Source organism: Pan troglodytes, chromosome 1, assembly GCF_028858775.2.
Source record: "Pan troglodytes isolate AG18354 chromosome 1, NHGRI_mPanTro3-v2.0_pri, whole genome shotgun sequence".
Lineage (NCBI taxonomy): Eukaryota > Metazoa > Chordata > Mammalia > Primates > Hominidae > Pan > Pan troglodytes.
In genome coordinates this window covers 4,944,843-4,972,815 of record NC_072398.2, presented here as the reverse complement: position 1 = coordinate 4,972,815, position 27,973 = coordinate 4,944,843, and positions in this window count along the sequence as shown.

The following is a 27,973-nucleotide window of genomic DNA, read 5'->3' as shown; positions in this document are numbered from 1 at the left end:
CTTCTGCCCCCACCGCCCGCCGTCCCACCCACTCACGGTGCCCTGAAGGTGAGTCTGAAAAACACCCAGGCTCAACACTTAGCAGAGTGAGGAGGCCTTCCTGGCTGGACATGCTGTGCCTGGAGGTCAAGCCCTCAAAGGTGCTTGTTTCACTGGCCAGCAGCAAGCACCACTCCTGGCCGTTTTACTGGGTGGCAGGTGTGTGGGGGCCAGTCATTCACCAATCACACAGAGTGCTAGATGCTTCCGTAGACGATAAACTGTGGAGAGAAAACAGAATATACAGAACTTGGTTGGAAAAAACGAGCAGCAGGGGAAAAATAACTAAAGCAAAAAAGGAGTGGAGAGGGTAGCCTTTCCAAAAGTAAATAAAAAGTAGTAAAATCAATCTTGACTGTGATGAGAGGAAACACCTTCATTTGGACACTGCTATCAACACTGCAGTATCAGGGTTTGGGTTCTGTTTTTTGAAGAACAAGTGATAGTATGTAATAAGGGACTGTGAAAGTTTATATTTTTTGACCTGGTAATTGAACCTCTAAGACCATAACCCAGAGAAGTAATGCAAAAAAAAAAAAAAAAAAAAAAAAAAAGTGACAGGCCTTAACTAAAAATGAAATAAATGAAATAAAATATATATAAAATTTCATCTTGGGATGAAATTATAGCTATATGTATATAAATATTCAGCCCAAATACTCAGAGGACTTTGGGGCAGTGGAGGTACTGTGTATGACACTATAAAAGTGGATACGTGTGATTACAAATGTGTCCAAACTTATTGAATCTACAGCATCAAGACTGAACCCTAATGTAAACTATGGATTCTGGGTGGTAATGATGTATCAATGTCAGTTCATCGATTGCAACAAATGTACCATTCTGGTCTGGAATGTAGCCATCTTGGGCTGAAATTATAGATATAGATGCAGAAACATAGAAATTCGGCCTTAATATATCCAGGAATAGTGGAATGACGAAGCCAAGATCTCAGTACAGTGACCTATTCTATGGCCACTTAAGAGGTAAGAATGGTGTTTATGCGAATACATGGAGGTGTATTATGGATCCGATAAGATGCTCACTGAGGAAGGTGACAGGGTCTATACGTATACATATGAGTGTGTGTGTGTGTGTATATGCCTCCATATATTAGCATAAACATCATTCTTATCTCTTATCTCTGTATATTTATATATAACATACACACATATATACACATATATATACGCACATACATATATTCACATACACTTACGTATATATAAATCATATTATGTGGACGAAGCAGAATGCAATATAGTGTGCACACATTGATGTAAAAATGTGTAAGTGTGCAATTTCAAGGCTCGGAGAGAAATCTGGAATGAAGTAAATAGTTAAAATCTTAACATTCCATTTTTTTCCGTCAAATACTTAAGGGCACAATAAAAAAAATTGAATTTAAAAAGAGGAGTGAGGATGTGGCACAGTCCAGGAGAACTTGGAGGGTCCAGAAAGCGATTCAGAGAAACAAAACTAAAACTCCAGTGCGCCTGGAGCCGGAATGGGAATCGCTATTCTCACAGTCTCCTCCCGCCCTGCCCCACCCTCCTGGCCTCCACCCCACTCACTGTCAGCCCGCCGAGGCTGCCTCCTCTTCTTTTTAAAGGTTTTGCATTTCTAATTTCTGCCTTTTTTCCTCTCAGGTTAGGAAGAGCGAATGCCAGGAGAAAAGGCCCTTTCTAAGTTCTTCCCTGCCTGCCTTTCCCAGGTCCCCTCCACACAGGGCAGTCGCCCATGACGAGGGCTCCAGAGCTTTCCAAGTGCTCTGAGTCCACGTTTTGTGGCCCGAGCTCTTTCAGGGCGAGTGTGTGAAGGGAGAGGAGGCACACTCCCCAGCCCCAGAGTCCAGATTTGCCACTGGCAGCAGGTCTTAGGACCCCAGATCCAACAATGGGCTCCCCTGGTCCAGCCGCAAAACATTTATAACTTCTCCAAGCAGTCCTCTGGCAGAGAAAGCACACCGTGAGCTCAGGAAGCTAATGACCTTGAAACTATCCATTTATCTTGGCCTTTCCCCCTCCGTGTGAAATGCCACAAAAAGTGCCAGTCCCTCTCCTTCTCTCCGAAGAAGGATGAGGAGAGCCAGAAAGCCATGCTTCTCCCTTGCTTTTCCTCCTGGGCCAGGCCCAGAGTTGGAATACCAATGGGAACCAGCGGGGAGAGGAAATCATTCTTGATCATCCAGGCTGCCTCGCTGAATCCTCCACGAAGGGGAGAGAGCTCACCTGAGTTCGGCTTCAAAGCCTAATGTTTGTCAGCTTCTCCATAAATCTTCATAAGTAGACAATGCTGATTCCTAACAAACCTCCTGCTTACAGCCAGAGACTGGCGACAACTCTCCCAACTCGAGCTGCGTTGGCAGCCAGTGGTGGCCAACACAGCTCCCAGCTACCTCCGCCCTCCCACCAAGGGGAGGAGGACAGCGGCCACCCTGAGGAATCTGAGCTTCTGAAATCAATGGCTCTTCTCAGTGGCCCAGCATCTGCTTCGGTGACTGCCCTCACCCTGGCACGGGGACATCGGCTTCCCGCTGGGCCTCGCTGAAGCCAAGAGCTGGCACAGTAAGACTCCCCTTTGTTTATGGTGTGGGCCACTTGGGTGTGAGATGTTTCCTCTCCTCTTTCCTGCAACACTCAATTGGATTTGGGTTAAACAACAAATTCATGGTCTGTGGCTGGGTTGAGAAGGCAACTGTCTCAAGCCTGGAATACAAACAAACAAACAAGACCAAAATCAACAAAGAAAAATCAAGTTGCTGTATGTTTGAAAAAAGCAAAGCTGGTTTTAGGATAAGGAAACTCATCTTCCCGAATTCCTGCATCCTTCATTTTATGAGACCATTTTCTTGACAACGTTTCTTTGTCTTTTACTCCCATCAAATCCACATTTCTCTCCTTTAGGGGAACCCTACCAGGACATGTATGTTCTTCCCATATCAGAACCCACCAAGGCTCCTGTATCTTTTGGCTTTTTGAACCTCCTTTCCAATGCCTCCCAGAAGGCAACGTGAAGAAAGGACATTTGGGTAAAACATCTCAAGGAGGGAAGACAAGAACTAGGGACTGATATCATGGTCTGCCATGCAAATTGCTGATGTGTGGCTCTCTTTCTCTCTCCAGAGTGGTTTTTTATTGTTGTGGTGGTGGTTGCTATTTCCCAAGTCTGGCTTTAAGGATAAAAATATATTATTTTCAGGTAAATCAAGAATAGTTGCATTTAACGTTCCCAGGCTGCCTTGGATACATGAAAAGGTAGGTTCATTTGTTTGCTACTGTATTAATGTGTGAAATGGTTCAATTAATCCTTCCATGTGATGTCTGAATAGGTTATTATAAGGTGCTTAGAGATTTGGCAGGCTAAGCCCCATCTTTCTTTCAAGATGCTAAGAAAATGAATGTAAATGCAGAAAACACTGTATGTGGGGCATCTGCTGTCCAACTTTATAATTTGAATGTCAGGGTAATATTTAGGAAAAGTTAACCACAAGAACAAGGACACGAGATTCTCGCTGGATTGATTCTTCTGCTGAACCCCCATTTAGTCACGTTTGATCCTAAGGGACTTAAGACTTGATCACCTTCCAGTTTCCCAACCTTTTGTCTTAGTTAAGGCCCTTTTGTCTTCTGTCTAACAAAAAGCAACTTGACCTAGTTTGAACCAAGAACAGAATTTATTAAAAAGTTACTAAGGTATCTCACAGAACCCAAAGGCAGTGGGGTATCTCCAGGAGCACAGAACAGGAACTGGAAGGATACTGGGAGTCTGGGCTGTGCTCTTGCTCTGTTTTCTCTTTGTGTTTCCTGTTTATTATTTATTTATTTATTTACTCTTCTCTGAAGGTCGGTTTTCTCTGCTGATGCTTTCATATGGGGGAAGATGGTAAACCCAGCTCCTGAGTTTTAAAATGTCCCAGAATTCCATCCCACGTGGAGAAAATGGCCGCCTCCCACTTAGAATTTCACCTTGGCAGTTGTACATTTAACATACCTGAGCTCTTTCTCGTTGCCTCATTTGCACCATTTGTCTCTTTGCCTTGTTCCTTTCTCAATGCACCCTGTTCTTGTTATATGAATTTGTTCTCACCTCTCACTCTCACTTAGGATACTAATTAGATATTTGTGCTTTTTATTTATTTGCTTTTCAATTTTCTCTTGTGTTCCCTTAATTATCTTCTTTGTTTCAGGGTCAGTTTATTGTGTTTCATTCTGTTTTGCTTTGTTTTCTTGCTATTCATTTTATTCTGAGGTCTGGTTCACTTTGTTTTTCCACTCATAATTCAGCATAGGAGAGCGGCTTGGCTTGTTTCTAGATAACTAGGAGGGTTTTCCTTGTTGTTTTACGTGTATGTCAGTTTTCCTGCTTGATATGGTTCAGATCTGTGTCCCTGCTCAAATCTCATGCCAAATTGTAATTCCCAATGTTGGAGGTGGGTCCTTGTGGGAGGTGATTGGATCATGGGGCAGTTTCTTATGCTTTAACACCAACCCCTTGGTGCCGTGGTCATGATAGTGAGTTCTCATGAGATCTGGTTGTTTAAAAGTGTATGGCACCTCCCTGATCTCTCTTCCTCCTTCTCCAACCATGTGAAGTGCCAGCTTCCCCTTCACCCTCCACCATGATTGTAAGTTTCCTGAGGCCTCCCTAGAAGCTTAGCAGATGCCAGCTTTATGCTTCTTGTACAGCCTGTGAACCATGAGCCAATTAAACCTCTTTTCTTCATAAATTACCCAGTCTCAGGTATTTCTTTACCTGAGGACAGATTACCTGTGAGGACAGACTAATACACTGCTCTTTCATAAAAATAATTTTTGACTGGGAAATTTGTAGATGTGAGCAGGGCTCAACAAATGGCAGATTTCACTTCAGAATCAACAAAGGAGGAGTTTCCAGGTGGGATACCAGATTTGGGGCTGGGAGGGCCCCACATGCGAGAATGAAGAGGTCTTTATTCTGAGACACTGACATCTGCCCTAGCAGTCCTAGTTCTCTTTAAGCTGGATCCTCTTTTGTTTTGCTTGTAGGTAAAGAACAGGGCTGCCTTCCCAGGAATAGTGGAGAAGACAGGAGAGGGACGCATGGAGGAACAATGGATGCAGTCATTTAGAAAGTAGAATTTTGTACCTACCAACCACCAACCGAGCTTGGAGACTTTCCAGGGATTCTGTTGGGCAAGTTGGCCTTTCTGTTGAAGTAGCCTCTTGGGCTGTCTGGGCTGATTATTCCCCACACTGTTTTGTTTGTCAGTAGGTTCCCAGAAATGTGTTGAGATATCTTGCTTGATAATGATTGTCTTCTGTATTTGTGGATTTATTCCTTTATACTCTATTGGAGTCTCAGAAGAGGAGAAACAATTACTTGCTCTCTTCTGACATCTTGAACAGGAAATTACTGAATCCCAATTTCACATTCTAAAAGAGAGGGAATCCGATTGGCCCACTTCAGATGACGGGTTCACCCCCGTGTAAAAAACTGGGGATGGGAGGGCGTCATGGTTGCTAAAGGCAACCGTGTCATGGGAGCAATTCTCAGGGAGGGGGTCACGGTGAGCTAGAGAGACCACCCGAAAGCAGCCACTAACTACACCATGAGTTTTAAGGGTTTGGATATTTCTGTTACGTTTGTGACCTGTCTCTTTTTTCCCTGCTTCATTCTGACAGAGCCCAATCCCATGTAACACTCTCACTGTATCCTAAAGCAGAAAGAGGTCCAGTAGTGAGCTGGTAAATGTTTAACAGCAGGCTCACGGGGGGGGGGGGGGGGGGGGGCGGGGCATTGAAATTACTGATTTGCAGCATTTGCTGATTTACGTGGTGTAAATAATCCCACTGTGGTGGGTTTCCAGCTACATGCATGGCATCATTGAACTTGGATTTTAGAAGAGATGCACAAAATTGACTAGACAGTGTGTAAGCCACCACCAGCACACCACTGACTATTATACATCCTAGCTAAAATACCATTAACCCACAAAATTGGTTGAATTTATTAAGATTCTTTGGCTACAAAGAACAAAACCCAAATATAGGTAGATTAAGCAAAAAGAGAAATTTATTAGTAAGAGCCTGGGACATATCATGGAATCCAGAGAAGAACTGGATGACCATGACTTGGGAAGCACCGATGGCTGCTTTTGGTGACCTCAAAAGCATCATTGTCTGGACCTTGTCTTTAGAGTTTCACCATTTATGTGACTTGAATCCTATTCCCAGTCTCCGACTAGCGAAATTCCTGAGAGAGAATCTGATTGCTCTCAAGTTAGGTGTCCTCACCTGGTGAAATCCAGCTCTAACCTGAGGTCAGTGACATTTAGCAAAAGCATGACTTCCAGAGGCAAGATCTGCTTCATCATTGGTAGGGTTTGAGGCAAAACGAAAATGTGGGGCTCCTTGTTTAAAAGCTATTAAGTATTTTGGAGTGACACAACAGAGCATTAAACCAAGCGCAGAGGGCCCTTATGAGCACAGGGCCCTGTGTGACTGCACAGGTCACGTGGCGATGAACCTGGCCCTGGCTGAGGACTCATGCCTGTGGTCAAATTGTGACTTCTGTCTTGGGTTCTCTCTTATAAGGCAACCCATGGAGAGACCATATGGCAAGGGACTGAGGCTTGCCAACCACCACATGAGTGAGTTTGGAAGCAGATAACCCCCTTTTCCCTACCTTTACCCGATCCTGACCAGCTTTCAGATGACACTGATGGTAGCATCAACGTCATGGGAGATCTGGATTCAGAGGCACCCAGCTACTCCATGCCTGGTTCCTGACACACAGAAACTGTGAGATAATAAATGTTTTTTTTTTAAGTTTTTTAGAGTAATTTGTTACCTGCAATGAATAACTTCTATAGCGTTATTCATTACTTCTGACTTATTGAAATATGTTGTAATTTACACATAAGCAGTTGAGTCAGTTTATGGATTATATCACCTAGATTTAACGAAATTCACCCTCACAAAAAAAATGGACTAGCAGTTTAAAAATATTCCTGCAAAGAAACTGAAAGTTGAAGTTAAGGCTGATAATGCAAACAAAATGAACCCCGAGAAAATGTCTCTTTGTCAAATACATCTTAAGGAAAAAATACAGTGATGACTAATTAGATCTTTCAAGGTGGTGACCAAAAAAGTCAATATTTCTGAAATACAGATGTATATCCACTTGAAATGTTAGCTAATAATGGTAGTATATGTACAAAATTTATTCGCAAATATTCATCCATTTGTACATGTTAAATATTTCACTGATGAGTTGATGATTAAAAAGGTTTCGTGACTACTAAGTCTCTGCTTGGACCAGGGCGGGTGGAGAGCACCCGGTCCTCTGTTCTGGGGCCAGCTGGTTGCAGCTGCATCACTGCAAGGGAAGGCAGTGGTCAGGTGGCCCAGATACACCCTGGAGTTAACAGTTTGGAGTGAGAGGACATTTAAAATAATCCAGAGACTAGAAAGCAATTCGTGGTGATGAGGAGTAGACTCCCCACAGTCGCACATGATGGGGACTCATTATCCTCATTAGGATGTTAAAAAGAAGAGTGATTCCAGAAGATTGGAAATCCTTGGGAGTACTCAAATTATACATGCAATGGTTTTTCTTTTAATCGTATTGGAGAAAATGTAACATCCATTCAGAAAAATTAAAAAGTGCACATGTACAATGCATAGTTTAATCGATAGTAATAAAGTGAACCTATTGTACCTACCACCCAGGTCAAGAAGTAGAAGATTGCCAGCAGGGGAAGCTCCCCAGGTACCCTTTTCTAATCACATCTTTCTCCCTCGCCCATAGAAGAAACTACTGTTCTGAATTTTATGATAATCCTTCTCTGGCTTTACTTTACAGTTTTCCCACTGTGACATGTCATTGTAAACAATATGGTTTGTTTTACTTGTTTTAAAATTTTATATAAATGGAAATCATGTTGCATATATTCTTTTGTCTTATATGTTCTGTTCAACACAGTTTGAGAGTCATTCGCTTTGCAAATAGCTGCTTCTATTTGTATTAACAGTTGATCTTCCTTTGTAAGAATATCCAATTTATTTGTCCATTCATTGTTGGTTCAGATTTGAGTTACTATAAGCAATTCTGCCTTAAACATCCTGGTACATATATCCTCATACACATACATGAGTTTCTCTAGGGTGTGCGTAGTAGTAGAGAACTTTGTTTTAAGTGGAATAAATCTTCAATTGTAGTGGATAATGTCAAGTTGTTTTCCTAAAGCAGTTAAACTAATTTACACCATCCCCTCCGCAACACTGACTGAGACTTCCCATTATTACACATCTTTGCCAATAGATTTTGGCAAATAATACTGTCAGATTTAAATTCTTGCCAATCTGATGAGTGTTATCTCTTTGTGGTATCTCCTTCTATTATCTCTTTGTGTTATCTCTAATGTTATCTCTTTGTGGCTTTAATTTGCATTTGCTCATTACTAATAAAGTGCTTTTACACATATTTACTGGCCATTTGGATTTCTTCTTTGCAAACTTGCTGGGGTTTGCACATTTTTCTATTGGATTGAGTGTTTCCCATTGGCTTGGATTAGTTCTTTACCTATTCTCAATGTATTGCAACATTTTTAACATATAACATTTGTATCTTATCCCACCTTGCAGTTTGACCTTTTATTATTCTTATTGTATCTTTTAATGAATGCAAGTTTTTGATTTTAATGTAGTCAAATTCATGCATCTTTCATTTTTGAATCTTGAGAGATTGCATATATTTCTCATATGATAATATTTCATATTATCATCTAAAAACTTATAGTATTTTTCCTTTCACACATAGAACTTTCATCTACCTGGATTTCATCATTGAAAAGACATTCTTTTCTCCTCTCCCCACTGACTTGCCATGGACCTCTATCATATATCAAGTGTCCTTACATGTCCTGTCCTACCTTTTCGGTCTCCTGTATTCTGCTCCATTGGCCTTTTGTCTATCTCTGGGCTAATACCCTGCTATACTACAACTTTAAAAATATCTTGGTGTCTGGTAGATCAAATCCTCCTACTTCAATGTTTTTCTTCAAAAGAGTCTGAGATATTGTTTGTATTTACATAAAAATGTTATAATCAACTTGTCAAATGCTACAAAAAGTTGCTGAGATTTTCATTAGGATTAGGATACATGAAATATACAAATCTGCAAATCAATTTGAGAAAATAAGGATCTTTCCAATATTGGGTCTTCCCAATCCATGAATATAGTATTGCTCAATTTATTTAGGCTTTCTTCAATATTTCTCAATGCAGTTTAAAATTTTTTTCCATAGAAGACTTACATATCTTTAAAAATATTTATATTAGTTGCTTCCTATTTTTATATACTTTATTGTTAATTTTTAGGAACACAACTGATTTTTCTATACTGCTATTATATCCAGCTACCTGAATATAACCCCTTATTAATTATTCTGGATTTCTTATGAACACAATCTTACCTTTTTTTTTCTTTCCCTTGCCTTGGTGCACTATCTAAGGCCTCCACTATCATGTTCACCATTGTAATTTTTATGCATGTACCGTACGCCTTTGCTGTACTGTAAGCTCAATGAGGAATGGACTTCCGCACAGAAGTGGTGTTCAATAAGCATTTGTTGAATATATAATTGAATGAATGAGCTACTCCATCACACAGATGGGTAATCACACCAAAAACTATGAGTTGTCACAGACGCAGGGGACAAGTTGGAAAATTAGGTTAGAAATCAAAATCAGAGCCAATAGGACAGAATACACTCCTGGAGACCAGGATGAAGTTGCAGACTCCATAGACCAGTCAAGCAGACAGACCTATGCTGGGTACAGAAAGAGGGAAAATAATTTATTTTCTTATGCCTTAGGCACAGTGTTAGGCACTTTTAAATTCATAATTCTCCTCCCCAGATTGTGTGTGTGTGTGTGTGTGTGTGTGTGTGTGTGTCTGGCTCCTGCTCACCTGTCCAGCCCTGATCTTAAGACACTCTCACCTGCCTTGCTCTTTTCCAGTCTGGCTTCTTTTCAGTTTCTAGAAAACTCCGAGCTTCCTCTCCTATTCGTGCTTTGCATATCTGTTTCTTCTTCCTGGAAGCTTTTTCTACCATCCGTCCTCCTGGCTGGCCCCTCCTACTTGTCCGCCAGGTCTCTGCTCAAATGTCACTCTGTCAGGGAAGCCTATTCTCACTTTTGTCATATCGCTCAGCTCCCCAGAAAGTATACGATTAGCACGTATACTTTTCCTTAAAAAGCTCTTACTGCAATAGCAATTTAATTTCTGTGTTATTCTTTGATTAATGATAATCTCCCTACTAGATTATAAACTCCAAAAGGGTGCTGACTGTGTCTAGCTTGTTTATGTCTGGATTTTCCAGTATCTAGCCAGTGTCTGGCACTTAGAGGGCTGGTAATAGTTGTTCTCTGAACTAAAAATTCTAGACCTTCACGATTGACTTTCCTTTGTGCCACCACCTCCAAGAAGTCTTCCCTGTTTCTCCTAGGCACTCCCTTCTGCTCCGCATCCCTCTGTCCTTAATTCTATTATGCCACTTAACCCTGTTGAACCCTCCTGACTTCCCTTCTAGACTGTGCTCTCCTAAAGCTCAGTTTACCTTTAGGCTCTCAGCACCTGCACAGGTGTCAGACACATAGAACACACTAACAAATGTTAGCTTGACATATGTTAATCACATGTTGATATATGATTAAAGATAAGTGAGCAATAAATAAGAAATGAATTTTGTGTATGTGTGTATATACAAGTATTTGAGAGTTTCTTTTTTTTTTTAGATGGAGTCTCGCTCTGTCACCCAGGCTGGAGTACAGTGGCGCCATCTCAGCTCACTGCAAGCTCCGCCTCCAGGGTTCATGTCATTCTCCTGCCTCAGCCTCGCAAGTAGCTGGGACTACAGGCGCCCGCCACCATGCCTGGCTAATTTTTTGTATTTTTAGTAGAAACAGGGTTTCACCATGTTAGCCAGGATGGTCTCAATCTCCTGACCTCGTGATCTGCCAGCCCAGGCCTCCCAAAGTGCTGGGATTACAGGCATGAGCCACTGCGCCAGGCCAAGAGTTTCTTACCATGAGGCAGTCTTTTAAATGAAACTAACTAATGGCATGTTCTCTATGATAATTCAGTAATTAATCTCCCCTTGAGAGGATCTAAGGTAGAAACATCTTACACTGAATTACAGTCAGTAGTGTAACAGAGAGGGCCTGGTATATATGTGTGGATGTGTATGTAATATATCATATATATTTTTTCTTTCTAAAAAAACTTACAAAAATAAAGAAAATGTCAAAGCCTTTTAAAGGGCGCGATCACGCTGAGTAATACAACCCTTCCTTGATTTTTACATTATTTCAGTATGAGATGTTTTTATGGCTCTTGCTAAAAATAAAAGACATTTCAGAGTTTCTCAGTAAATGAAGCACTGCAGACTTTTCAGTTTTGTTGTTTCCCCTAAATTAATATAATTAATTAAAATCCAATGCTAGTCTGATTTACAATCTGTGAGTCAATGAGTCACAGAATCTTATGCTAATAGGGCAGTTCAGCTTTCTGAGCCCTCAGTAATAAACTTCATCCCAGGAAAGGGCCAAGAAGAACAAGGGAGACAGGGAGACCCAGAGAGAAAGACTCTTTTCACCTGGCCATCATATATTTATATTGTGCTTGGAATAGAAGAGTCTGAAAATAATTTGGAAAGACAACTGCTTTTATCAAGTGTAAGAAATTAGTTTAACTGAATTTAAATGCAATTACAGGAGCAGCTGGTGAAGGCTAATTTCTGTTCAGTCTGCTTTCTCAGGAACCGCACCCCCATTCTGTTCCCTGGGAAAGGATCGAGTTCCAAGCTTTACATCACTAATGCCAACCCTTCTAGGCTGGTCTTGGCCTGGGGTCAGTGCTCAGAGCCACAAGCATTAGCCCTCTCCTAGTGTTTACTTCATTTGCTCCTCCCACTTCCTTTGAAGGAGAGTCCAGGTGCGAGCATGATGCGGACAAATACTGTTGAAAGGCCCCAGTCCCTCTAGGGTCCGTTCTCATGGGCATCATTGCCTCCATTGCATCCAGGGTTCTTCTGGTTCATGACAGTGGATTCCTATGTGATGAGGAAAACTGTTGACTTCAAGAACTGGCGAGTTCTTAAATGTCATCTGCCTGGGCCAAACCACTCACTTTACGGTTGAGAATGAAACCCTTGAGAGGGAGGTATTTCGCCTGCCAGTCCAGCGTTTCTTCCATCACACAACATAACCCCGCCTCTAAAGTGTCAGGCCGGTTGCCTCCAGCTGGGGTTAAAAATCATTCCCCTCCCATGTGGGTCAATGTTCATGCCTGTAAGGCCACCTTGAATGTGACAAACTGTAGACACAAGTGTTCAGGCCTTTTTACTTGATGCTGTCCTTCTTAAAATATCAATCCTTCTAGAATGTGTGAGACTTCTTATTTATTCCCCAGTAAAGATGAACTTAGAGAGTTATTTATAGGAGAAGGATACTGGAAAGCTGGGAAGGCTTTTAGGAGGTAGGGCAAGGAAGAAAGATGAATAAGCTGGGGGAATCCCAAGGTAAACTCACTTTAGAGCTTGGCTTGGCCGGTCCTACTCCTGAACCCTTATCAAGTGATCCCCAAGGCACTGGGGGTGCCTGTGAAGTTGTCATAGCCTCCTGGGGATCCTCTGCTCCAGCTCTGAACTGGTGGCTCAGGCTACCCCTGGGATTTCTTTCCTCATGAGCAATCTTCCTGGAACCTCAGCTATCAGAAACACCAAGCAAGACTTCTTATCCCTCAGAAAATCCCCAGATGAGACATCCAGCCTCAGGCCCCGGAGTGCCCACACAGGTTGTAGTGCTCTTTGCTGCTTGAATGTGGGCCTCCCACCAGCAGCCTGAAATTGCCTGGCATTGGCTGAAAATGCAAATCCCTGCCTGCCCGGGCCCTACTGACTTGCGTCTGAGCTTCTAAGCTCCCTGAGTGGTGGAAGTGACCGTTAGTGCTTGAGAAGCACCATCCCAGTCCATCTTTGGCCTCCAGGCAATTCCACACTGAACCTACAGGAATCTTGACTCCCACACAACCTTTCTGGAAACTCTCACTGATTGTCATTAGGTAACTCGCTGTCAGGATTGGGTGACAGTGGTCTGGGAGAAGGTGCAGGGTAGACAGGCATTCCTGTTTTGCTATTCCTTCCTCCACCTCTAGGCCAGTGAAAACCCTTTGGCCTATCCCAAGTGCCTTCTTGCCTGCTGGACTTCCCCTGCCCATCTCCTACCTGCCCGCCAAGCCAGGGAGGGTAGGATGAGACAGCACAGAGTTTGACTTCCCAGGACCCAAGAACCACCTTATTCCAGATTTCCTCTAAGCCCTGAAATTCAAAGAGGGAAAGCAGATGAATATGAGCATGAATGGCAGATTGGTGAGGAAGAGAAATCACAACAGAACAGACTGTGAAAGGGGAGTCAGAGGGGAAGAGGTGGGAGGGGAGGAGCAGGAAGGAGAAGACAGGGCATGCTGAATGGGGGAAATGCGAACATCCAGAGGGTATAGCACCTTCCTCTCTCTCCTGAGACCATAGTTGCCTCCTTGAGGCTCTTCTCCTGCCCTCTCAATGTACCAGGTAGTGCTGCCAGGTCCACTGCCAGACAGCTTCAGGGGGCAGCTGGCATGACCCAGAGCCAGGTTCTGAGATCCACCAGCAGCTGCCCAGCAGACAGCATTCTCCAAGACATCCCCTGGCTGACCCCCGCCTTCACCTCATCCCACCTGACCTCTGTGTTCACCTTTCTTCCGTTTTGAGATGAGGTCTTTCTGCCCATTCTCTCCCACGTGCCTGGGCACCTCCCCGGGTTCAGAACCTGTGGCCACTTTCCTAGCAGCACACACATATGAGGATGCTCAGGCATGTGCACGTGGGACATGCCCCACTGCTGCCCTGCCACGGGCACTCGCTTTTGCACCCCGGCCCAGCTCGGAAGACTCCTTATGCTCCTGCAGCTGTCTCATCTCCAGAGTCTTAGCTCCTTCCTGCCCCTTCTAATTCTCCTTAGCCCCAAGCAGGATAACCCCCAGGGGGACCTCAGATTGTCCCCGCTTTGTCCCCCCAGCATGATTCCTGGACTGATGAACGTCTTATAACAGTTCTTCACCTTAGGCCCCCAAGTCAGCATTAATCCTCCAAATGCCTGAAGATGTGTTTGTGAAAAACAATAACTGATCTCACAGGACTAAGGATCAAGACTCTTCCCCTAAGCCACAGTTCCCAATCTCATTCTTGAAGGTCTGTTGCCTCAACTTGGAGTTCAGCTCAGGTGAATTAAAAAAAAAAAAAAAATCCCTTTATGGAAACTGGACCTTCCTTTAACGCTGCCGTGATTTGCATATCGAGGGGGTTTCTCAGATTATTGGCAGGGATGGAAAGGGAGGGGGCCCAAAAACATATGCAAAGGTTAATAAATGTTAAAATCTTTGGGGGGAAACTCCCATCAGAAACATCTAACACAGGCCGGGCGCGGTGGCTCATGCCTATAATCCCGGCACTTTGGGAGGCCGAGGCAGGTGGATCGCCTGAGGTCAGGAGTTCGAGACTAGCCTGGCCAACATGGTGAAACCCCGTCTCTACTAAAATTACAAAAATTAGCTGGGCCTGGTGGCGGGCGCCTGCAATCCCAGCTACTCAGGAGGCTGAGGCAGGAGAATTGCTTGAACCCAGGAGGCGGAGGTTGCAGTGAGCCGAGACCGTGCCACTGCACTCCAGCCTGGGCAATACAGCAAGACTCTGTCTCAAACAAAAACAAAAACAAACACAAAAGAAACACATTAACTACATAACCAGGAGATCCTCTTCCAGTTCTATGATTCTGATGCTATTTATAGCACCTGCCAGTCACTGAGAAGTAACATGGCTGTTGAGGAGTGGTTAAAAAAAAAAAAGGAGGTGGGCGGTGGGCCTTTGATCTTGAAGGACTTTTTAACTGTATGGCAGAGCTCCCCTGGTTCAAGCCACCAAGCCCTATTCCCAGGCTAGAGTAACTAGCCAGCCTCTGTTGAATGCTTCTGCTATTTTAAGACCTTAAACCCCAACCTATTCTTTTCTAGGCTACTATTTTTATAGAAAATTGTCCTTCTTTGTAAAGCCATTTTGTTCAACCTCTGCTAAATCTATTGCTGTTAACATTCTTTAAATAAGCAGCACACAAGAAAACAGACGGGTGAGGGAAAGGGGACAGAGCTGGGCCTGGGGTAAGGATGGAGTTAGAGTCTGCAGAACAACACGGAGACCCTCAGAGTCAGGTGAAAGGTTCAGCAGGAAAACAAACTTCAAGTTAAGCCCTCAAAGGCCTGAAGGCAGCCAAGCTTCTGCACAGGACTGGACAGGAGAGCCCTTTAGGACCAAACAAGAAAAAGTTTTCTTTTCTGGGGATCAACTTGCAGCTCAGCGCATGTGAGGGCTGTTCACCGAGGTGTCTCGGCCAGGTGGTGGATTTCTCCTGTTGTCCTATAACTTGGCTTGAAGCGGAAGATGACCCGTGTCACCTGGCGCCCTGATAACAGAGAGTAAATTCCAGCAAAAAGTGCCCATGCCTAGGTTGGCCATTACCATGCCCAGCAGGCTGCTCCCTGCCATCTGGCCACCTTAGAGAGATCACAGCCGCTCTGCTCCTCGCCCACCTGGCTTCAGCTGCCTCCCAACCACAGTGACAGGGACAGCGTGGCCAACACTGGGCACAAACTGGGCTCTGAGTTACCTGCTTTCCTGCTCTGGGGATTCTGGGACCAGGTCCCCCAGTGCTGTTGTGCCCCAGTTTTCCACAGAATTAATGTCCCTGTCCCTTGGGGTAAGCAATCTTTTAACATTATTTACAAATATTGAAACATTCACGGCTCAAGTGCATTTGTGGCATTCAGAGCACTAACATTTGCTGGAGGACCTCGGTAGAGATTTCCTAAAGTATTAAGTACAGAAAATAAGTACTAGATACAAGGCATGTCAGGGGAAAGTGTGCACACCCTGTAGACATTTAGATGGTCTCGTGTTATGATTACAAAGAGGAGATCCAGAAAAATATCAGCCAGAAGCCCTGGGCAGCAAACAATCTGACATAATATTGCTATGTTTCTTAAAAGGGGATTTTAAATATGGCCGGGTAATAGCTTGTGATATTCCTACAAATCTGAGCACTTCATCTATTGGTCTGTTTACACATTGGCTTATTTCACTAGTGAATTATAAGAATATACATACTAAAATGCAAAAATATATAGAGATACATGCAAAAGCAGAGACAGCACATTTAGAACAGCAGGAAAAATCTGGCATCAGCTACGTGGATCCCAGGGTTGGTTACTCAGAGAAATACAGTTGAGTCACAAAGAACACGGATGCTTAAACTGGTTGAGGCTGGATGGTCTCTGAACGCGGTCCTCACCAGTGTTGGCGGCATTAATCAATGCCCGCGTGAGCATGGCACTGGCTTTGCATGGAGTAAGCTGCGCTCTTGCCTTCCAGAAGCTCAAGAGGTTTGGGGTAAACAAAGGGGATTTCTCCTTTGGGCTCTGGTACAAACAGGCACTGACATAAATGATTTTGGGGAAAAGAAGGCTGAGGTCAGCAGGCGGTTTGTCTGAGGTCAGAGGCTGGATACAGGTGGGATCCCAATGGCCAGTGACATCTGTGCCACGGTCTCCTCCACTGCCTACGCTCATAGCCTGTGGCCATTTGTTCCTGTCCACAGCCCACTTGTCGCTCGCTACTCAGGTTGGACTGCACAGGCCGTCCCTGAGGACCTGCCCAGGCCTACACAGAGCAGCCTGCAACAAACCTCTCCTTTCCTAAGTAGCTCCTTTCCCCCTCGCCCTCGTCCCTAAAACGTTCAGCATTGGTAGCACATACAGAGGTTGAAGCAGGTCCTATTTTAAAGCTTAATAACAACTTGCTAAGTATCTGCATGAATTTGTCTATCTGATGAATTGATTTGAAAACTGGCCCCGAGAGACAAGTTCAGTGGCTGATGAGAAGGAGAAGCACCCTGAAGCAAGGACCAAATCCTCCCACAGTGAGGCTTTTGCATCTCCAGAAGCCATCCCAGGACCCCTGGAACCTTGGGAAAGGGAATTATGAAAACCAGAATAGGGAAGAAGGGAAGGGAAGGTTTTCTTTCTTCCTAATTGTGCTAACACTGATGTGTTGATGACTAAGACCCCTAGAAAAATTTTTGTCATGCCTTAAGCAAAGTTAATACTGTTCTGTTTTGTATTCATGCACTTAATTTGCTTTTCCCGAGTAAAATATTAGGTTGGTGCAAAAGCAATTGCGGTTTTTGCCGTTACTTTGGATGGCAAACGTTGCAATTACTTTAGCATCAGCCTAATAGCTTAGATTTGGTTTTGGCAGCGATGGAAAGAAATAAATTGCATTTCAGCACCCAGCTTCACCCTGGATTTCCTTTTGTGAATCCCCACTCTTAAGCACCCAAAGGTCTTATATTGTCCGTTGAATATTCAATGTCTTCCTATAATAGACTTTAAAAGGGTTGTTATTTTTTCCCTATCTCAATAGCAATCAATTAAAATAGCTAAATGTGACTTCCAATCTGCCTTTACAAACATAATACAGAGAATAAAATTTCTATACTTTTCTAGCTGATATTTAGTTATTTTAGACACTCAATTTAATACTAGACTTTCATTAGTCAGAATTTTTCTTTGTGAGTCAAAATCCTGATGTAAAGTTCTACCCCAGCTCTGTCCCAAAGTTGGGAACTTCAAGGCTTCTTGGCATCAAGTTCTAGTCGGGAGTTTTCATCCCTCCTTGGGTCCCGCTCCAGCAGACCCAGGGCTGAGAGGTACACAGACTTTGTTACCAGACACAGCTGGGCTTGAATTCTGGCACAAGCAGTTACTGTCTCTGAACTTTGATTTTCTCATTTGCAAAAAGATGTTCGTAACACCTACTTCACAGGCATTTTATATGTATTAAGTAAAATAACAAACATGAAAAGTTCAGCAGAGTGCCTGGCAGTAATTGAGATGGTCATCACCATCACCAATTTCACATTCTCTTCATTTTCCCAATCATCACTATTCTTAAAATTCACCCAAGATCAGGCCATGTTTTTCCTTTAAGTTTCTCATCACCCGGGGAAGGATGGCCCTGTAGGAAGGTGATGAGATGTGAGTTACATCCCGGCTGCCAGTCCTGCTTCTGCCACCTTGGGCAGTTTGCTTGGCTGCTGCAAGCCCCATTGCTTGGTCTATAAAGCGGGGCAACAGCTATCTCCGCATGCAGCAGCCGAGAGGGCCCATGTGGCCATGTGTACCATGTGTCTAGGTTTACTAAAGATCGGTTTCTCAGGCCGGGTGCAATGGTTCACGCCTGTAATCCCAGCACTTTGGGAGGCCGAGGTGGGCGGATCATGAGGTCAGGAGTTCGAGACCAACCTGGCCAACATAGTGAAACCCCGTTTCTACTAAAAATACAAAAATTAGCCAGATGTGGTGGCGTGAGCCTGTAGTCCCAGCTACTCAGGAGGCTGAGGCAGGAGGATCACTTGAACCTGGGAGGCAGAGGTTGCAGTGAGCTGAGATCTTGCCACTGCACTCCAGCTTGGGTGATAGAGTGAGACTCTATCTCAAAAAAAAAAAAAAAAAAGATTGGATTCTCTACCCTTCCTCATTTCTTCTTTCCCTGTGATAAAATAATAGAAGCAAAAACATCCAAATGAGATGCCACACATCCACCTAAAAACTGTGCAATGGCAAAGGCAAAATATTTAGTCTCATTTCATCAGACTCTATTCTCTTTGGGCTTTGCTAGTTCACAATAGGTATTAATCACTTAATCATACGTGCTAATTTATACTCATCTGTTAATCAGTTAATGACTCTTCCCTGAGCATTTACATAATGTCCTTTGCCAGAAAAAACGCACAGTCTCCCGGAGGCTCCTAGGAAGCGCCTCTTAGATGAGCCTGCTGTATCCGGTGACAGAGAGCACCTTGCGGTGAATTTCAGCCCCTACAGCAGCCTGCCCTGCCTGTACCTGGGAAAGGGTCGGCTTGGCTGGAGATCCCCGTTTGTTCGCACATGCCTGCCTAGTCGCCTGCCCTTTCTTGTCTGGGCTTCTTCCCATGCCCAGATGCACAGCACAATATACTCCCTTGCTACAGTTAATGCAAAGCTAGACTTGTGTGCTATTCACAGGCTGGGGTGGGATGAGGAGATAGCAAACAGGTGGAAGGCTTTATCCTCCAAACCTGGATACTCCTGCCTATGACAAAGGCAAGGCGGGACAGTGTGACATTGGGACAACTGGCATAAATCGGCATGGACAATTACTCCAGCAAGGAGGAGCATGTATAATGTAAAGTCTATATTCCTTGTAGAACGACTCTGAGAATCAAGTTTAATGACTGGTTGCTGTTGCACATTGTGACGAAGACATTCGTGGAAATGCCTCCTTGGGACTCAGAGTGCCCATTGTCACACTGTTATTGATTGTACAGCCATGTCACTATCTGCACAGTGTTGCACTGTTTCGATGCTATGGACATGTCGCTATCTGTTGAATAGCAACACGGCTTTGGTCATCACTGGGGAAGGTGTAGAAACCCTTTCTATGATGGAGACTGGCTCAGTCCATTATCCCATAAGCTCAGTTTCTAGAAAACTGTTCTGGAAATAAGTCACATCATGTTTTGAAGGAGGAGAGGCAGATGGAATCTGAAAGAAGGCAGGTCAAAGACTGACAGAGGCCAGGGAATGATTGACAAGAAATGTGCCTGAACCTCTCAGACGTTAAGTGATTCTGCTGATATTAAAACAGAAACTGCACATGAGTGCTGGGGCTTGGATATTTGGCTACAGCAAACATTTGGGAAAAGCATCGGCCACAGCAGCCATGGAAGGAATGTATTGCGTGTCTGTGCGGAATGATGGTGACGTGAGGTAACTCAGCAAATGCTGTAAGATGGGTTTGGATTGGGAAGGCCAAAGACTTCTACAGCCAGGTCAGATCCTGAAGGGTTAATTCAGGGTTTCGCATTGTCCTTAAATTTGGTGCTGCTGCTACTGCTGCTCTTTTGGAGGCCACAGAGAAGGTAGACAGGGTCTGGTGTGGCCTCCAGTAGTCTCCAGCACACTGGCTTGGAATGCAGGCTTTGGGTTCCAAGTATGGACGTCTCCATAACTAACCATCTGGTCAGTGTTCATCACGCTAGTGTGGGATGCAGACAGAGAACATACTTAGAGGCAGAATCGATAATCTGGCAAAGAGAAAGAAGTTCACAGCTTTACAAATGAGCTCCTTAGCATTAATTAATTTATTCATTAATTCAACAATAATTTAGTAAGGGTATATTATATGACAAGCAATGAGAAAAGCTTGGTTGGAAGATGGAGGTTATAAAGATATATAAAACTATACCCCTTTCCATCTGTTTATGAAGTCTATACTGGGTAAGCCGTGCAGACATCTAATTAGAATACAACGTTAATAAATACTACTTTTGTAGGTGTGTACAGAGCATTACAGAACTGTCGAGGAATATGCAGTTGTCTGAGGAATTCCATTACGGCTTCACAGAGAAAACAGCGTTAAGGCTAAGTCTTTTTTGTTTGCTTTTTGTTTTAATTTAGTGAGAGCAAGTTTATTAAGAAAGTACAAGAATAGAGAATGACTACTCCATAGGCAGAGCAGCCAAGGCTAAGTCTTGAAGGGTGACGGGGAATTTTTAAAGGAATAGGAAAAGAAGAATGTGACAGTCTTTAGAATCAGACAGACCTACATCCTAGCGCTAGGTCTACCTAATTGTGTAATCTTGTGTTCACTATTTAGCCTTGGCGAGGGGAGGGGCTCTGTTTCTCCATCTGGAAAATGGAAATAATAATGCCTACCTTGCAGAATTGTTACAAGAATTAGATATAACCTATGTTCAATGTTTGGCAAAGGAAAGGGCACAAAATCAGTGATGATTTTATTAAATTTACCAGCTGGGGCTATGAGGAAGGGCATGCAAGATAGAAGACACACTGTGTGTAAAAATAGAGACTTGTGGAAAGAAATGGTGCGTGTAGGCAACAGAAAGTAGACCGTAGACATTGAGAGGAGTAAATAATAGGAGATGAGGCTGGACAGATGGACTGGGGTCAGTTACAATGAGTCAGCATCATCTTTGGTGAAGACAGGCCAGTATCTTTCAGCTTTACCCAAAATTGCCATGCCCAAGGGCTCTTTGCCAGTCTGCTTTCACAGGTGGTTTCAGCTCACTCTTCTTCCTTCTTCCTCCTCTCCACCCCCTCCATCCATCAAACTCCGAGAGTCACCACACCAACTTCAGGAAGCTCCTATCTTCAGCTCAGCCATATGACACCCCTCCTGATTGTTTAGCAGCCACGTCTATTTAGAGATCCATTGAAAGTCATTTCTATCATTTCTCCTGCAGGTGCATTTTGTGCTAAGAATACCCAACAACAAAAATCCAAGCACACAAACAAAGAAACGTCAGAGAGATCTTGACACACCAAGGATCCTCTGGTCTTTAACTTCAGTCTCTTAGGAATTAATTGAAATGATGACAGTACCAACCTCACAGGATTAAATGAGATAGTTATGTGAAGCACAGAATAAGCATTCAAACATATTAGACGCTGTTTGTACCATTGTGATAATTAGCTTCATAAAATAATTTCACTCAATACTTCTGAGTGCTTACTAGGTGCAAGGTATCAAAGAATTCCTTCATAGACACATAATTTACCTAGACTTTTCAGGCAGATAAACTCTGCATAGAAGAAAGCACAAACATATGGGAGCAATGCAATTTAATCAGCACCTAATTAGCCAAACTATTTAAAATAGACCTCACTATTTTGATGATGAAAACATTCTCACTTCTAAATGCCGGAAGCTGTGTCTTCCCGTAATTCTCTCACTTGGAAAACTGTGAGCAGAGGGACTCTTGGCTCATTGCTGAAGCTTCCTCTCCGTTACATTTAGACCTCATCGGTTCTAGTCATTTCCTTTCTTTGTCATTAGATGAGGCGAGGGCCACTTCTGCCATCTCTCCTAAATCCACCATGTTTCCCTGGTGGTGACTGCTCTGTGTGTGGATGGGAGTGCCTGAGGTCATAATTATAAAAGCTAATATTCATCATGAAGACTTACTCCATGGCAGAGACTGTTTAAGCATTTCATGTTCAATCTTCTTAACAACCCTATGAAATTCATACCACCAGTATCTCCATTTACTGGAAGAAACAAAAGTTCTGAGCGGTTAAGTAACCTGCCGAATGTTCCCAGCTGGTAGGGAATACAGCCAAGACCCACATGCAGGCAGTCTGCTTCTAGCTTCCCTAAGAGTTAGCAAATCCAAGAGTGGAAACCTTGGAGATATAATAGAGTCAGTTGCTGTGAATTAAGCCAGTTCTTACCTTTTGTCTCCCAGTTAACCCAAAGCTTCTCTTACAGAGTCTAAAACAACCCTACTTTCAGATAGCCCAACAGTAAAATTATGGACCCCTAAGCTAAATGTTCAGTAATAGATTTCTCTAGGCCAGGCATGGTGGCTCATGCATTTAATCCCAGCACTTTGGGAGGCCAAGGCAGGAGAATCACTTAAGGTGAGGACTTCAGACCAGCCTTGGCAACACAGCAAGACCCTATCTCTAAAAAAGAAAGAAAGAAAGAAAGAAAAGTTCTCTCTAAGCAGATAACTGATAAAAATATGTTATGACAAAAAGGCTAGAGAAACTTAAAACTGGAAGTAAAAGAGACTTTGAAGTCTTTGAAGGTGAATCAAAAAGGAAAAATGCTGTAAACACAGGGAGAGTTTACCAACTGAGACCGAAGTGCAGGAAGGTCAGCTGGAAAGCTGTACAGAGGAGTCAGGCGTTCAACAAACGATTGGATTAGATGATTTCTAAGGACCTTCCTAAACCCTCAGAAGCCATTATTCAGGGGGTAATTCCATATATATTACTTTAAGTTCTAGGGTACATGTGCACAACGTGCAGGTTTGTTACATATGTATACATGTGCCATGTTGGTGTGCTGCGCCCATTAACTCGTCATAAAACACTTGGACACAGGAAGGGGAACATCACACACCGGGGCCTGTGTGGGGTGAGGGGAGTGGGGAGGGATAGCATTAGGAGATATACCTAGCGTAATTCCGTTTTTAAACTCCCAGTCTCAATGCTTTCAGTTTCATGAACTAAGTCGCAGCAGGTCAACACAGTGTTGTGCTTCCACCTGCCTCCTGAGCATTTCCACATCCAAACTCCACTGTGCCTCAGTCTCTCTGCACCCAAAACCCAACACGCTGGCTCCACCGCCCCCTGTTTCCGTGTGCCTTCTCTCGGTTCATGGTCTCACCAGCCCCAGTCACCCAGACTTGATGCTCAGCATCCTCCTCCATTCCTCTCACCTCCTCAGACTTCACATCCAACTGGTCAACTAGTGCCTTCAATGAGTGTATCAACATCAAAGATGTCTTCCCTCTTTTCCTATCCCTCTGCTGCCTGAATGGTGTAAGTAGCTCATACTACCATATTTACTGTGGACGAAAGAGACAAAGATGAGAGTCATAGTCTTTCCCCTCAAATAACTCACAGCCTGGTAAAGGAGGTGGGCACATAAGCACATAACTCAAGATATTGTGGGAAGAGGCAAAATGGAAGTAAAGCAAATTTGCAATAGATCAAGATGTTCAAGGCACCTCGTAACCCCTCACCTAGACCCAAAAGGCTCTTAGTCCACATGCCTTCCCTACTGTACCTCCGTCCAATCCATTCCTCACACGGCCAACATAATAATCTTCCTCGTTGTATGCCACTTAGTGCTCAGGAGCTTTAGGAAGCTTACACTTGTCGGTGGGGAGGTCAGCGCTAAGAGCAGATTTCTGAGTTATGGTATATATCACTTGTGGTTGAAGTAATGGGAGCTTATGAGCTCGTTCAGAGAAAGCATCCGGAGTGAGAAGAGAAAACATGAGGATGAAACCCTGGGAAACAATGGCATTATAAGACTGAGAGAAGAGTCAGTAAGAGCCTCTAAAAGAATATTCACAAGCCGGGATGGAAACCAGACAGGAGAAAGAATCCAGGGATCATAGTGTAACAAGAAGTCGAAAACAATCGGTAGCATCGAATGCTGCTAAGATTTAAGCAAGAGGAGAACTGAAGACAGGCTCCTGACTGCCTATTGATTAGTGAATGTTAAGCATTTCAGTTGATTGGAAGGATTAGAAATCAGGCTTCAAGCCAGGCATGGTGGCACATGCATGTTGTCCCAGCTACTTGGGAGGCTGAGGCGGGAGGATCGCTTGTGCCTAGGAGTTGGAGCCTAGCCAGGGCAACATAGTGAGAACTCCGTCTCCAAAAAATAATCTCTAAAAAGTAAAAACTAATTTTTGAAAATTAAAAAAAGGTTTTTAAAAGAAATCAGGCTTCGTCGGTTTGAGATTTGAGTGTGAGGTACAGGAAGGCAGCAAGAAACATAATTTCCTCTTTTAAGAAGGTTGGGAATGAAAGGGATATATTTAAAGCACTCTGTCTTGTATTAAATTTATTTGAGCCCTTAGTGATTTGAGCCCTTGGCGTTTGTTTTTTTTTTTTATTTTAACTTTTATTTTTTTTAGAGACAGGGTCTCACTCTGTCACCCAGACTAGGGTGCAGTGACACAATCATAGCTCACTGTAACACCCAACTCCTGGGCTCAAGAGATCCTCCAGCCTCAGCCTCCCAAGAAGCTAGGACTACAAGTACACACCACCATGCTAGACTAATTTTTTTATTTTGCTATGTTCCCCAGACTGGTCTCGAATTCCTGGCCTCAAGCAATGCTCCTGCCTTGGACTGCCAAAGTGCTGGGATACAGGCAGCAGCCGCCACACCTCACCTAGTGCTGGTTTTAAATGCTGAGGGCAGAGACTTCCTCTTTCTCTTTATATCCTTACCCCCACCCCCAACCCGTGATGACCAGCAGTGTTCAATACATCTGTGTTTATTTACTTGTGGGTGCTTGGAAACAATTTCTTCGGTCAATGATTTTAAACATTGTTCATCGGGGCTTTTTTTTTTTTTTTTTTTTTTGTCCTGTTAATCTGTATTCTCTAAGAAGAAACAGGTAACTAAATAGACAAAGATAAACGTTCATAGATTCACATCTGAGCTATCACAAATTCTGAACTTATAATAGCCCAAATTAAGATTTATTTTTGTAATTTTGACAGTCCACAAACCCATAACATAAATCAATAAGAGAACAGGATTTGCATCACAACTCACAGCATCATAAAACAGCTTATAAACAACTTTGATGGGAATCCCTATTACATAAAGAAATGTTCCCCCGGCGTGCCTTCTTGGGCCAGATATTGGAATGAACTTTATGTTTGATTGTACTTCCCAGAACCTGATATTCTCTTTAGGATCAGGGTTATGATTCTTTCCAACACTAGACCCCAAGCCGCCGCATTGGCTCTGAACACAAAACCATTTCCAACGTGTAACGCAAAGGAGATTTCGTGTGCACTGTTTGCACAGACGAAACACTCATTTCCTATGAAAATATCACAGGTTCCCATCCTAGCCACTCTTCTCCAGCAGCCCTCCCTTAGGTTAGCCCCAGGATATTCTGGAAGTCTCTTTAGTCGTAAGGCTGGCATCACCGCCTGTGTCTGCAAAGTGTTCACCAAATCCAAGCGGGTGGAGAAGCACCGATTCTCTGTAGCAGGCCTGAACCTTGCCAGATCCTTTCAACATCTCCTGAGCCTTTCCAAAATGGAGGGCTCGCCCGGCCTGCTCGGAGCCAGCGTGGGTCAAGCCCGGTCTGCTCTGCTGAGACTTGGCACGCCACGCCTGGGGCGCTGCGGCTCCCGGCCCGGCCCACCGTGCCAGCCCTTCCGCAGCGGCCTCCAACACCCGGACTCTGCGCACACAGGCCCTGGGTACTGGCGGGCCTGGGTCTCCCTGGGGCCCTGGAGGCAGAAAGCAAGCACTCATTGAAACACAGGATCAGCTGGTCCCATTACTCAGGGACAGAGCGGAAGCTAAGGAACTTGACAGCGGATATGGGAGCCAAGTGGGAATTCCACCCATGGCGCCCTCTACCTTCTGCAGGCTGCAGTGCAGGTCAGGAAGCACCTCTGCGCATCCACAGGGTTCAGTGTTACCTAAACCCAGAGCGTCCCATTGGCGGGAAAGTCATCTTGCATGTTTCTTTTACGTTCTAAATGCTGCCCTGTTGTTCTGAAACATGAGTTAACCACTCACCAGAAAAACACCTCAACACACACGCTTGCAAGCACTAAGGTTCCTAATCAAGCCAAATTCCTTCCTTAGCCAGTCTTGGGAAAAGAAGTGTTAAAGAGAGACACCATCCACACCTAACCTCTCTAGGGGGTGCTGAAGTTTTTTACTGACATATAAAAAAGGTAATTACTTGAATTCATTGGAACTTAAAGTGGCTTGCTCCGGCTCCGTCTCCGCCAAAGAGGCACTTAGTCATTTCTTCTCTTGTCCATCATAACAGGCACTGCGTCCAAGATATTGCCCAACTCAAATCCTGTAATTCCCTCTAAGTCTATCATAACCTTCCAAAATAAGCTTGTTAGTTTAAAATAGCCTTGTAAATAGCACTCACCAACTCACACAGAGCAAATAATGATTTATACCTGAAAAAAAGGAAAACCGTCAGCATTTGGTTCATCCTACAGGAAAAAAAATGATGTATTTGTGGGCCACTGTTTTAGCAATATTTACTTGAAAACCTAACTTTTCATTTTTTTATTGCAAGAACGAAACATGACTATTAGGGAAATTTTAGAAAATACAGCTAAGAAATAAAATAAAACAAATAAACTATAATCCCATGCTGGAGATGCAGCTTATGCTAACATTTTGATTTGTACTCTTCCAGGTCATTCTTTCTCAAATTCATCCTCAAAATGGGATTGTAGTGCTCACCATCCTTTTTTGAGAGGCCGTTTTAGAGAGTGAAATCTGTGTCAAGAAATAACTGAGCACGCTAGGCAGTTTTAGCCACTGAAACCCAACCAGCCTCGTGGAGTGTCAGGTCATACTCATTGGGTTCAAATCATAATAGCTTCATTGGGTGTTCGGCCACATTTTAATTCCATGTCATGGTTCTGGGCAATGGGAGGGAGCAGGGGATGGGGGAGCCAAGAGGACTTACTGTAAGTCAACATGTTTGTTGATCCTGGAACAGTAGCTGAGCCAGAGGACAGGGACGCCTTGCAAGGCAGACAGACAAAGAGTGGGGAGATGGTGCCACCACACAGAAGGGTAGGCTCTATTCTCAGGCGGACAGACCCTGGGGAGTCTCTCCATCTGCGGAGAGGACAGTGGTCAGTGCCTCATGCTCTGCAAGGCTTTGGGTCTGTCAGAAGAGGACCCTCCCCCAGTAGGAGACTTGTTTATTTGGCATTTAACCAAAAGCATTAGGGCTCCTTTCAGAAATATTTGGTCAGGGGCCAATTATTTTAGCATATACTGCAGAGAAAGGAGGTCAATTTAAAGAAAGTTTAGATAAAACAACAGCAGACACAACAAAGCAGCCCTTTAAGGGGCAAAGATGTGGGTGCAGTGTTTCTAGGGAAGGGACACTGACCCCATTCCCTTGAATATGGACAAAGAAGCTCATCAAAGAAGCTCACCAAACCCAGTCATTCATAAGCATGAAAGAGGCCCTCATGCTTCTGCACCCTGGCCAGGAACCAAAGACTCCATCAGCTTTGACACAATCAGTCCTATTAATATGGAGAGGCCTTAGGATTGGAACAAATTCTTCTGGGCAGTCAACTTGCCTTAAACGATCTGCCAAAGCCCATCCCAGTGTTGTTCGTACACAGCTGAAAAATATCAAGACTTTAAGAGGGGAAAAGGAGGAGGGAAATGGAGCCCACATTTCCTGAGCTC